Below are 12,314 nucleotides of genomic sequence, written 5' to 3' on the forward strand. Positions count from 1 at the left end.
AGAATTTTATAGAATTTAATGAAAATGAAAACACAACATACCTAAACCGAGGGGATGCAATGAAAGTAGTACTGAGAGGAAAACTCATAGCTCTAAGTGCTTCCAAAAAGAAACTGGAGAGAGCATACACTAGCAACTTGACAGCACAGCTAAAAGCTCTAGAACAAAAGGAAGTAGATACACCCAAGAGGAGTAGGTGGTAGGAAATCAGCAAACTCAGAGCAGAAATTGACCAAATAGGGAAAAAAAAATCAAGAATCAACAAAACAAAGAGCTGGTTCTTTGAGAAAATAAAGAAGATTGATACACCCTTAGCCAGACTAAGTAGAGGGCAAAGACAGAGTATCCAAATTAACAAAATCAGAAAGAAAGGGGAGACATAACAACTGAAACTGAGGAAATTCAAGAAATCATGAGATCCTACTACAAAAGCCTATACTCAACAAAGCTGGAAAATCTCAAGGAAAGGGATGAATTCGTAGACAGATACCAGATACTAAAATTAAACCAGGACCAGGTAAATCATCTAAAAATATCCAATAACACCTAAAGAAATAGACACAGTCATCAAAAGCCAACCAACCAAGAAAAAAAAAAAAAAAAAAAAGCCTAACTCCAGATGGGTTCAGTGCAGAATTCTATCAGACATTTAGTGAAGACCTAATACCAATACTCTCCAAACTATTCCACAAGATAGAATCAGATGAAATACTACCTAACTCTTTTTTTTTTTTTGAGGCTACAATAACCCGAGTTCCTAAACCACACAAAGACCCTATAAGGAAAAAGAACTTGAGACCAATCTCATTTATGAACATTGATGTAAAAATACTCAACAAAGTCCTGGCAAACCGAATCCAAGAACACATAAAACGATCATTCATCTTGTTCAAGTAGGCTTCATCCCTGGGAGGCAGGGATGGTTTAATATACGGAAATCCATCAACATAATCCACCATAAAAACAAACTCAAAGAAAAAAAAAAACATGATCATCTCACTAGATGCTGAGAAAACATTTGACAAAATTCAACACCCCTTCATGTTAAAAGTCTTGGAAAGAACAGGAATCCAAGGCTCATACCTAATCATAATAAAAGCAATATTCAGCAAACCAACAGCCAACATCAAACTTAATGGTGGGAAACTTGAAGCAATCCCACTAAAATCAGGGACTCGATAAGGCTGCCCACTCTCCCCCTACCTATTCAACATAGTACTGGAAGTCCTGACCAAAGGAATTAGATAGCAAAAGGAAATCAAAAAGATACAAATTGGAAAGGAAGAAGTAAAAACATCACTCTTTGCCGATGACATGATAGTGTACTTAAGTAACCCCAAAAATTCCACCAGAGAAATTCTACAGCAGATAAACAAGTTCAGCAAAGTGGCTGGATATAAAATTAACTCAAAAAAATCAGTAACCTTCCTCTACTCAAAGGACAAACATGTGGAGAAAAAATTAGGGAAAAGATGCCCTGCACAATAGTCACAAACCATATGAAATACCTTGGTGTGACTCTAACTAAGCAAGTCAAGGACCTGTATGACAAGAGCTTCAAATCTCTAAAGAAGGAAATTGAGGAAGATCTCAGAAAATGGAAAGATCTTCCATGCTCATGGATTGGAAGGATCAACATTTTTAAAATGGCCATTTTACCAAAAGCGATCTACAGATTCAATGCAATCCCCATCAAAATTCCAACCCAATTCTTCATAGATTTGGAAAGAGCAATGTGCAATTTCATCTGGAATAACAAAAGACTTACAATAGCGATATCCATCCTCAACAACATGAAAACATTGGTGGAAATCACCGTCCCTGACCTCAAGCCTTATTACAAGGCAATTGTGTTAAAAACCCCATGGTACTGGTACAAAGATAGGCACATGGATCAATGGTATAGAATACAAGATCCAGAAATGAGCCCTCATGTATATGGTCATTTGATTTTTGACAAAAATGCTGTAAACATTCAATGGAAAAAGGACAGCCTCTTCAGCAAATGGTGTTGGTTTAACTGGCACTCAGCATGCAAAAGAATGAAAATAGACCCTTTCTTATCTCCTTGTACAAAGCTCAAGTGTAAGTGGATCAAAGATCTCCACATTAAACCAGATACACTGAAACTATTAGATGAGAAAGTAGGGAAAACCTTAGAACACATAGGCACAGGAGAAAATTTCCTGAACAGAACACCAATGGCTTTTGCTCTAAGGTCAAAGATTGAGAAATGGGACTTAATGAGATTTCGAAGTTTCTGTAAGGCTAAGGACACTGTCAAGAAAACAAAAGGGCAGCCAACAGATTGGGAAAAGATCTTTACCAACCCCACATCAGATAGAGGCCTAATATCCAAGGTATATAGAGAACTCAAGAAGTTAGACACCAGAGAATCAAACAACCCTATTAATAATGGGGTACACAGCTAAACAAAAAGTTCTCAATTGAGGAATATCAAATTGCTGAGAAGCATCTAAGGAAGTGCTCAACATTACTAGCCATCAGGAAAATGCAAATCCAAAAAAAAAAAAAAAAAAAAAAAACCAACCTGGATTCCACCTCACACCAACCAGAATGGCTACGATCAAAAATTCAGAAAACAGTAGATGCTGGTGAGGATGAGGAGAAAGAGGAACACTTTTCCACTGTTGGTGGGGTTGTAAACTGGTACATCCTCTCTTGAAATCAGTCTGGCAGTACCTCATTAAATTAGCATAGTACTACCTGAAGACCCAGTTATTCCACTTCTGGGCTTATACCCCAGAGAAGCTCCAACATACAACAAAGACACATGCACCACAATGTTCGTAGCAGCCCTATTTATAATAGCCAGAAGCTGGAAAGAACCCAGATGTCCTTCCATAGATGAATAAATACAAAAATTGTGGTATATTTACATAATGGAGTACTACTCAGCTATTAGAAACAATGACTTTATGAAATTCTTAAGAAAATGGATACATCTAGAGAATATCATCCTGAGTAAGGTAACCCAGTCACAGAAGAACAGACATAATATGCAGTCACTGATACTTGTATACTAACCCCAGTTACAAACTCTGAACACCCCAGAAACAACTCACAGGCTATTTGAAGCTCAAGAAAACAAAGTCCAAATAAATGAAAGCCTCAGTACTTTTTAGGAAAAAAAATAAATGTATAGCAGCCCCTCAGAGTGTGGTACACCTGGACCTTAAATCATTAATAATCCAAGAGCTAAAGTAATATTCTTGTGGCAATTTTTGGTATTCACAGATCATCATCCTTAATCTATACCCAACATTAAATCTGTTTCTACGTTATGCTCTGTCCTACATGTACTTTATGCTTATGGTAACTAGTGGGATTTCAATGAATGCTATCAAACCTCTAAAAGAATTAAGTACTAACAAAAATATTCATATGTTATGCCAAAATGCCTTTAAAATCTGTATATGCATCCCTCTTTTTAAAAAATAATGTTGTAAGAGAAAAAAAGCAAAAAATCAACAAAACCAAGAGCTGTTTTTTTGTTTTGTTTTATTTTTGTTTTTGTTTTTTGTGAAAATCAACAAGATTGATAAATCCTTAGCCAGACTAACTAGAGGGCACAGAGAGAGGATCCAAATTAACAAAATCAGAAATTAAAGTGGGGACATAACAACAAAAACTGAGAAAAGTAAAGAAATCATCAGATCATACTAAAAAAGCTTATACTCCACTGGAAAATCTGGAGGAAATGAATAAATTTCTAGACAGATACCAATGTTATATCATGATCAAAAAATGATCTAAAAAGTTCCATAACACCTAAAGAAATAGAAGCAGTCATCAAAAGCATCACAACCAAGAATAGTCCAGGACCAGATGGTTTTAGAGGAGAATTCTATCAGACCTTAATAGAAGACCTAATACCTATACTCTCCAAACTATTCCACAAAATAGAAACAAAGGGAACACTACTGAACTTGCTCTTTGAAGCCAGAATTATGCTCATACCTAAACCACACAAAGACTCCAAAGACAACTTCAGACCAATTTTCCTCATGAACATCAATGCAAAAATACTCAATAAAATTTTTTCAAACCTAATCTCAAAACACATCAAAACAATCATCCTCTTTGATCAAGTATGTTTTATCCCAGGTATGCAGGGATCAGTCAATATATGGAAATCCATCAATGTAATCCACCATATAAACAAACTCAAAGATTAAAACCACATTATCATCTCACTGGATGCTGTAAAAGCATCTGATAAGATTCCACGTCCCTTCATGAAAAGAGTCTTGGAAAGATCAGGGATCCAAGGCCCATACCTAAACTTAATAAAAGCAATACACAGCAAACCAGTAGCCAACATCAAACTAAATGGAGAGAAACTTGAAGAAATCCCATTAAAACCTGACCCCCCCCACCTATTCAATATAGTACTGGAAGTCCTGGCCAGAGCAATTAGACAACAAATAGAAGTCAAATGGATTCACATTGGAAAGGAAGAAGTCAAAATATCACTATTTGCAGATGATATGATAGTATACTTAAGTGACCCCAAAAACTCCACCAGAAAACTTTTACAGCTAATAAATAACTTTCACAGAATGGCTGGATATGAAATTATCTCAAACAAATCAAGTGCCTTTTTTTACTCAAAGGATAAACAGGTTAAGACAGAAACTAGAGAGTCGACACCCTTCACAATAGTCACAAAGACTATAAAATACCTTGGTGTGACTCTAACTAAGCAAGTGAAGGACCTGTATGACAAGAACTTCAAACCTCTAAAGAAGGAAATTGAGGAAGATCTCAGAAAATGGAAAGATCTCCCATGCTCATGGATTGGAAGGATCAACATTTTAAAAATTGCCATCCTACCAAAAGTAATCTACAGATTCAGTGCAATCCCTATCAAAATTCCAACTCAATTCTTCATAGAGTTGGAAAAAGCAATTTGCATATTCATCTGGAATAACAAGAAACCTAGAAATGGGACCTCCTGATAGTGCAAAGTTTCTGAACGCTAGGACACTATCAAGAAAACAAAACGGCAGCCAACAGATTGGGAAAAGATCTTTACCAACCCCACATCAGACAGAGGCCTAATATCCAAGGTATACAAAGAACTCAAGAAGTTAGATTCCAGAGAATCAAATACTCCCATTTAAAAATGGGGTACAGAGCTAAACAAAGAATTCTCAACTGAGGGATATCGAATGGCTCAGAAGCACCTAAAGAAATGGTCAATATCCTTAGTCATAAGGTAAATGAAAATCAAAACCCTGATATTCCACCTTACACCAATTAGAATGGCTAAGATCAAAAACTCAGGTGACAGCAGATGCTGGTGAGGATGTGGAGAAAGAGGAACACTCCTCCATTGTTGGTGGGGTTGTAATCTGGTACAACCACTCTGAAAGTCAGTCTGGCGGTTCCTCAGAAAATTGGACATAGCACTACCTGAAAATCCAGCTATTCCTCTCCTGGGCATATTCCCCAAAGATGCTTCAGCATATAACAAGGGCACATGTTCCACCATTTTTATAGCAACCTTATTTATAATAACCAGAAGCTGGAAAGGACCCAGATGTTCTTCAGCAGAGAATGGATACAGAAAGTGTGGTGCAAACACTTCTCCACTGTTGGTGGGGTTGTAAACTGGTACAACCACTCTGGAAATCAGTCTGGCGATTCCTCAGAAAATTGGACATAGTACTGCCTGAAGACCCAGTTTTTCCACTTCTGGGCATTTACTCCAGAGACACTCCAATATACAACAAAGACGAATGCACCACAATGTTCATTTCAGCTCTATTTATAATAGCCAGAAGCTGGAAAGAACCCAGATGTCCTTCAGTAGATGAATGGATTAAAAAATTGTGGTACATTTACACAATGGAGTACTATTCAGCTATCAGAAACAATGACTTTATGAAATTCTTAAGAAAATGGATGCATCTAGAGAACATCATCCTGAGTGAGATAACCAAGTTACAAAAGAACAGGCATAATATGCAGTCACTGATAATGGGATACTAACCCAAGAAAACCCTGAACACCCCAGAGACAACTCACAGACTGTGTGAACTTCAAGAAAAATAAAGAAAAGAAAATACCATTATGTTTACTCTTCACACACCAAGAAAACTTTGACTAATTCCAGGTTACATCCTGTTTTACATGTACTTTATGCTCATTGTAACTAGTAGGATCTTAATGCACACTATCAAACCTTATTTTTAAAAAAGCCAAGCAATGACAAAATTGTATTCATATACTTTTATGCAAAGATGCTTAAAATTTGTACATTTATCTTTTTTTTAAATAAAGTTCTTCAAAAAAAGTGTAGTACATTTACACAATGGAGTGCTACTCCCCTATTAGAAATAATGACTTTATGAAATTCTTAGGCAAATGAATGGAACTAGAGACTATCATCCTGAGCGAGATAACCCAGTCTCAAAAGAATATACATAATATGTAGTCACTGATAAGTGGATACTACCCCAGAAAGCTCTGAATACCCAAGAAACAATTCACAGACATTATGAAGCTCATAAAGAAGGAAAGCCAAAATGTGGATGCCTCAGTCCTTCTTAGAAGGGAGAACAAAACACTCACAGGAGGAAATGCAAGGTCAAATAGAGGAACAATGATTGAAGAAAAGATTACTCAGAAGCTGCCTCACCTTGGGATCCACCACTTATGCAGCCATGAAATGCAAGCAGTATAGCTGATCCCAAGATGTACTTACTGGCAGAAACCAGACAGAGATGCCCCCTCAGGGACTATGCTAGAGTTATATAGATACAGCAGTGCATGCTTGCAGCTAACCATTGGGGTCTGAACTCTGGGATCCCAGTGAAGGTGCTAAAGAAAGGACCTAAGGAGCTGGATGGGGTTGCAACCTCATGGGAAAAAAACAACATTATCAACCAACCAAACCCTCCAAAACTCCCATGGAGTAAAACACCGACCTTTGTGCGAACTTTGAGAGACCTATTGATCCAGTTGAGTATATAGCTGAAGATAGCAGTGTCTGGGATCAAAGTGAGAAGAGGCGTTTGGTTCAGGGAGGGCATGTTTTCCCAATGTAGGGAATGTCAAGGCAATGGGGTCGAAAGGGTGATCAGGAGGGAGTGCACATTTGTGAAGGCAACTGGAGGGGGAGGGTGAATGGGAGTGGGGGAAAGGGATAACATCTCAAATGTAAATACAGTGCATCCAATGAAAAAAAAGAAATGTAATTAGCTTATCAGAAACTTTCATTCTTAGAGAGAAACAGAGGACACATAGCAATTCTGAAATCTAGTTGGACCTATATCACTTGTTCTTTGATTAAGAGTCAGTGCTGTTCTCTTAGACTGATTGTCCACAGTCGCTGGCTCCACCCTCTGAAATGTTGATTTTTACCCCCGGATCACAGTTAAGTAGGTAAAATGGCCATTTACTCCCGAGCATAAGATTTGCTCTAGGATGTGGTTGATACATCCAGTGTCACTCCATTGGAGAAAATCAATTTTCTCTCTTCCAGCAGTTATTGATTGCAGATAGTTTCTAGGTTAAGGGTGGCATTTTGTGCCCTTTCCCCCTTCTCATTCTGGTACTTTGGCACTGGAACTCATGCCTGATACTAGTAATGAGGCCAGGACCTGAGGCTGGATAGGTCCTGGGCTCTGGGGGAAAATCTACAAATATTAATCTGCTAAACAAACATAGCAATAAAATGACTCAGAGTGACATATTGCTGTGCCCACAGATAAGTGATTATTTCAACTCACATCAGAGAAGCCTCTTTTCATTTCTAGTAGATGATAATTAAAAGAGACTCACAATTGGACAGTGTGAAGAAAGGGAGCACTCAGTTCTAAATTGCATTTATTTGACAAACCTCTCCCCTGGAGGCTCAGGGATCTATGTAGTAGAGACAGAAAGATGGTGAGAGTCAGAGGTTACGGGTGCCTCCAAGGAAACTGTCTTTTACTCCCAACTGGGATAAAACACATATGGACTCACAAAGCCTGTGACTACTTGCACACAAGGGATGCAACTTTGAGGTGGATTGTGTTTCTCAAAGCAGTCAGCCAACCTGTGTCTTTTGTTTGGGGGTGATTGAGGCTGCTCATATTTTAAAGTTACTATTGACAGTTGCTTGTTGATTGGGATCGTGTAGTTGTTTGATGTTTGTGTGGTTACAGGAAGGAATGTGGTAGACTTTAATGGTTGTAAATTCCTTGTTATTTGTCTTCAGCCGAGGCTGGCTAAATAGCACGGAGTAGAATGTCTGAGGTTGAGTACGTGCTTAATTTTAGTGAATGCCACCCTTCCCTCTGCAAAGAGCTTCTACCGTTTTTACCAGCAATATACCGGTTCTAGGTGATGGCCACCAACACTTACTTAAAGGTTGGTATAGTGACACACTGTTAACTCACAGTAGTGCTTCATTTGTCATTTAGCTGATGCTGATGACTAAGGTCATGATGCTGGGCGTCCTCTCACAAGACTACTTACTGACTGTATTTACCATTTACCAATGCCTTTACTCATTCATTTTCCCAACCCCTACGTGGTGTTAGGAGGTAGTTTCCTGAGTTCATCTCTGGGATGAGTTCCACCTTGCTGGCAGGGTCAAAACTGAGTTTAGGTTCCCAGTCCCTGAAATCCAATGCCTATCCTGCTTCTTCAGATGTCTCATGACCAGTAAAGGATGTAAAGAGAGAAGATGCAATTATCCTCTTATCTAACTAGGGCACAACAGTCATGAAGGTGCTGCCTGTCTTGACTTAATTGACTACGTGCTGTTTATCCATTCCTCCGTGCCGTTATCTCTCTAGATTCCAGACCAGAGCCCTGGAGGGGACCTGACTGCCAAAGATCCTGCTGATTCAAGGACCCTGAAACCAGGTGACCCAGATAAGAACAAGTCATCGATGTTAACTTCCTTGCTTAACCCCGTGTGTCAAAGTATGATTGGTCAATGCAGCAGCCCACCCACATCCCCCTTACTTTGTGTTCCCATCTTATAATAAAGCTGTACAATCTCCTTTTGGAGACCCAGTTCAGATCCCGAACTGGATGTGCAGAAAATAAAAGTTTCATTTTATGCTTCTGTCTCTGAAGTGAGCTTTCTTGGCTTCCACACGAAACCCAACAATAATATTACTTTGTTTTGACCTCATGTATACTTAGTTTTTGTTTCTTTTCCAGTGATTTTAGTTTCTTTAAGATTACAATGTAATTATATCGTTTCTTCCTTCCCTTTCTTCTCTCCAAGCCCTCTCATGCACTCTTTGCCTTCTTCTACATTCATCTAGGATTTGAAAATGGAATTCAATAATAATACAGAAACATTGGTGAGGACTCAAAATTAAATGAAGATGGGATTGAAAGAAATAATAGGGCGTCTAGAAAACTCAGTGGGACACCTTACAAATAAAATGAATCAAGCAGAAGGCATGAATATTATCTTGTGTGTGTGTGTGTGTGTGTGTGTGTGTGTGTGTGTGTGTGTGTATAAAGTATTTGTTTAAATTGTACCGTGGATGTAAAGTATTTGCTCACTTTGTTCTGACCTTGTGTGTACTCTGTGTTACAAACAAACTGTAGTTCATCTAAAAATTTAGTTTGCCATTTTATGTTTGAATTCTTATTTATTCTGAATAGAATTCCCGCAGTATATATTTGGATTGAATTATATATATTATATAAAGATTGAACTTAGATGGCTAATTGTTCTAGAACTTTATTGGAATTTTCTGTATTTTTGGACTAGGTACTATGTGAGGTAATAGATGATACAAAGTTATTAACCTGGTCCTGCAAAATGCCTCAGCTGGAAAATCTGCTGCCAAGCTTCATGACCATTCCTTGATTTTTGGGACCCACATGGTAAAAGGAGGGAACCAACCCTGAAAGCTGTCCACTTACATCCACATGTGTGCTGTAGAATGCTATACTCCAATAGACAGACAGACAGACAGACAGACAGACAGATAGATAGATATATAGATGGATGGATGGATCGATAGATAGGTGTAATTTTAAAACTTTTACGTATGTGAAGCTAGTATTTACATATATCATGTCCTATGAAACCTTTCTATTTTTCTTGTAATATTTTGATTTAAAGTAACAGAAGAAGATGTAGGGGAATCAAGGTAAGTGTGTGAGAGTCAATTACATCACACTCATACACACACATGCACAAAGCGAAAGAGAGACAGACAGAGACATACACAAAGACAGGCAGACAGATAGATTGGGGGGTGCTAAACAAACCAGCAGAGCATTTCTGTTCTGAATATTGCAAAGGATATAGGAATGTGTGATTTACCCTTTATATGCATACAATGAATATTTCATTGGTGTGTAATATATATTACACACACACACAGGTAGAATCAGAGTCACTGCTGTTAGTCTAACAATAGTGACATAACATCAAAAGAGCTAGACAGAGCTTAGTGACACTATTTACATCTAAATTGCCTACACTTTCTCCCTTTTAGTTCCCATGTTTTATCCTGCTAACTTTAGTTTGATGTGTCATATGTAGTGTGGCCAGTTTCTCTCTGAAATCCATCCTGCTGACTTGTATTTGTTGCAACACTGTTTTTCCCAATTTGATCTCAAGTGTGGACCTTTATCATCCCTGTTCTCCATCCCCTTCCCATCTAGACTCTATTGTTTGTCTCTTAAGATTCCCACATCTTGTGTTTCACTTTGTTCTCAATGATTATGTGTCCTCACTTCCCCTAGATAGCCAGTATTGTGTTGCATCAATGTAGTTTTCTTGTTTCTTCACTTGTTACTTCCTCTACAAGTCCTCTAGAGTCAGGACTCATCCTTCTCCTTTTATTGTGAGCCATGGGCTCCAGTTGGCTTCTGTATTTTCCCATATTGTTCACTGTTATCAAATGTGTATAACTTGTCTTCCTAATAGAATATTCATTGTGTGTGTATAAAGACTAGGTCACGTATTCTTTTATCCTTTGCTATACTCAGAACAGAAAATTTCTGCGGCTCACTTAGTATCTCTCTCTCTCCCTCTCTCCCTCCCCCATCCATGTGTGTGTGTATATGTGTGTGTGTGTGTATGTGACACATAATTAGTATTGATATTGATTTGAAATTAGGTCACTTTTGAACTGTCTTTCATTCTGACTGCTGGCGTTGGCATGTGTCTTCTTGAGGATGAGCAGAGGACTTCTGTGAAAAGTCTCTGGTAATTGCACTCACTTTCTGGATGCTCTGTTCAGGTTGGCAGAGGATTGGAAACCTATATTCTTTAATTCCAAGTAAACGAGAAGAGGTGTCTGCCTGAAGAATTCTCTGCCAGACACCAGGAAAAGGTAAGTGCCTAACCTCTTATTTAGACTTGATTGGTCCAGCCAGGACTAAGATGACTCTTTTTCAAGGAACTGTAGTGACTGCCACACCGTAGCTTTCATAAGTAAAAGAGGAACTTAATGCAGAAAACATCCTCACAAATATTGGTTAAATTCTCAGAGGAGGAGGAATGGGTACAAGGACATGCACTGCTGTCCCCCTGTGCTAACCACACCTTCAGCAAAAAGCCCTGGTTGGAGCTCTGGAAGGTAGCACACTCTAGATTGCTCCTAGGTCCTTCCTAGAGAGCTCAACCAGGATGGCATTTGCTTCCACAGCCTTGACACCACCTCTGTCTCCAGTCAGGGTCTTGTCTTTCTCTTTGTTCATAAAATTACATTCTGATGTTATCAGTGATTGAATCTGATTTGTGTGTGTGTGTGTGTTCAAAGAGTTGACTTTTCTGGCAAGGAATTTTAACTTTTGCATGACAAATTAAGCATGCCCAGGAGACCACGAATCATCCATGGTTCGAGGCACTTCTGCTAACAAACTTTCAGTGGACATCCAAGCTAGTTTCTATGTATTTGGGGCTTTGGAATGTAAAGAGGAAAAGCTATAAACATAATCCTTTTCTATGAGAGTGGTGATGGGATTTTACTGTCACTACTCTGCTTGGCTTTGTGGATTACTTCACTTAGACTTCCAGCACTGCCAAAAGCCAGTGGAGAAAATAAAGCCTTATGAGCAAGTTTGGGTTTTCTAAGCCTTTTGCAATCTTCTTCTTTAATTTGTTTTCCATTAGTACATTCTCAAGTGTATTGGGAAAAAAAAAAAACAAAGAGCTGGGGATGGAGGTTGAGAGGAGCGATTGTATAACTGACCATGGCAGGCCATGTCCTTCCCTTTGACTCGGTTGTTTTCATCTGCTAAAGAGAGGCTTGAACTGGGTGATTGTGATGAACCCCTCCACCCTCGACCCTTTGCCCTTGTAATTAAATGTGTTG

This window comes from Micromys minutus, assembly GCF_963924665.1.
Source record: "Micromys minutus genome assembly, chromosome: X".
Taxonomy (NCBI): domain Eukaryota; kingdom Metazoa; phylum Chordata; class Mammalia; order Rodentia; family Muridae; genus Micromys; species Micromys minutus.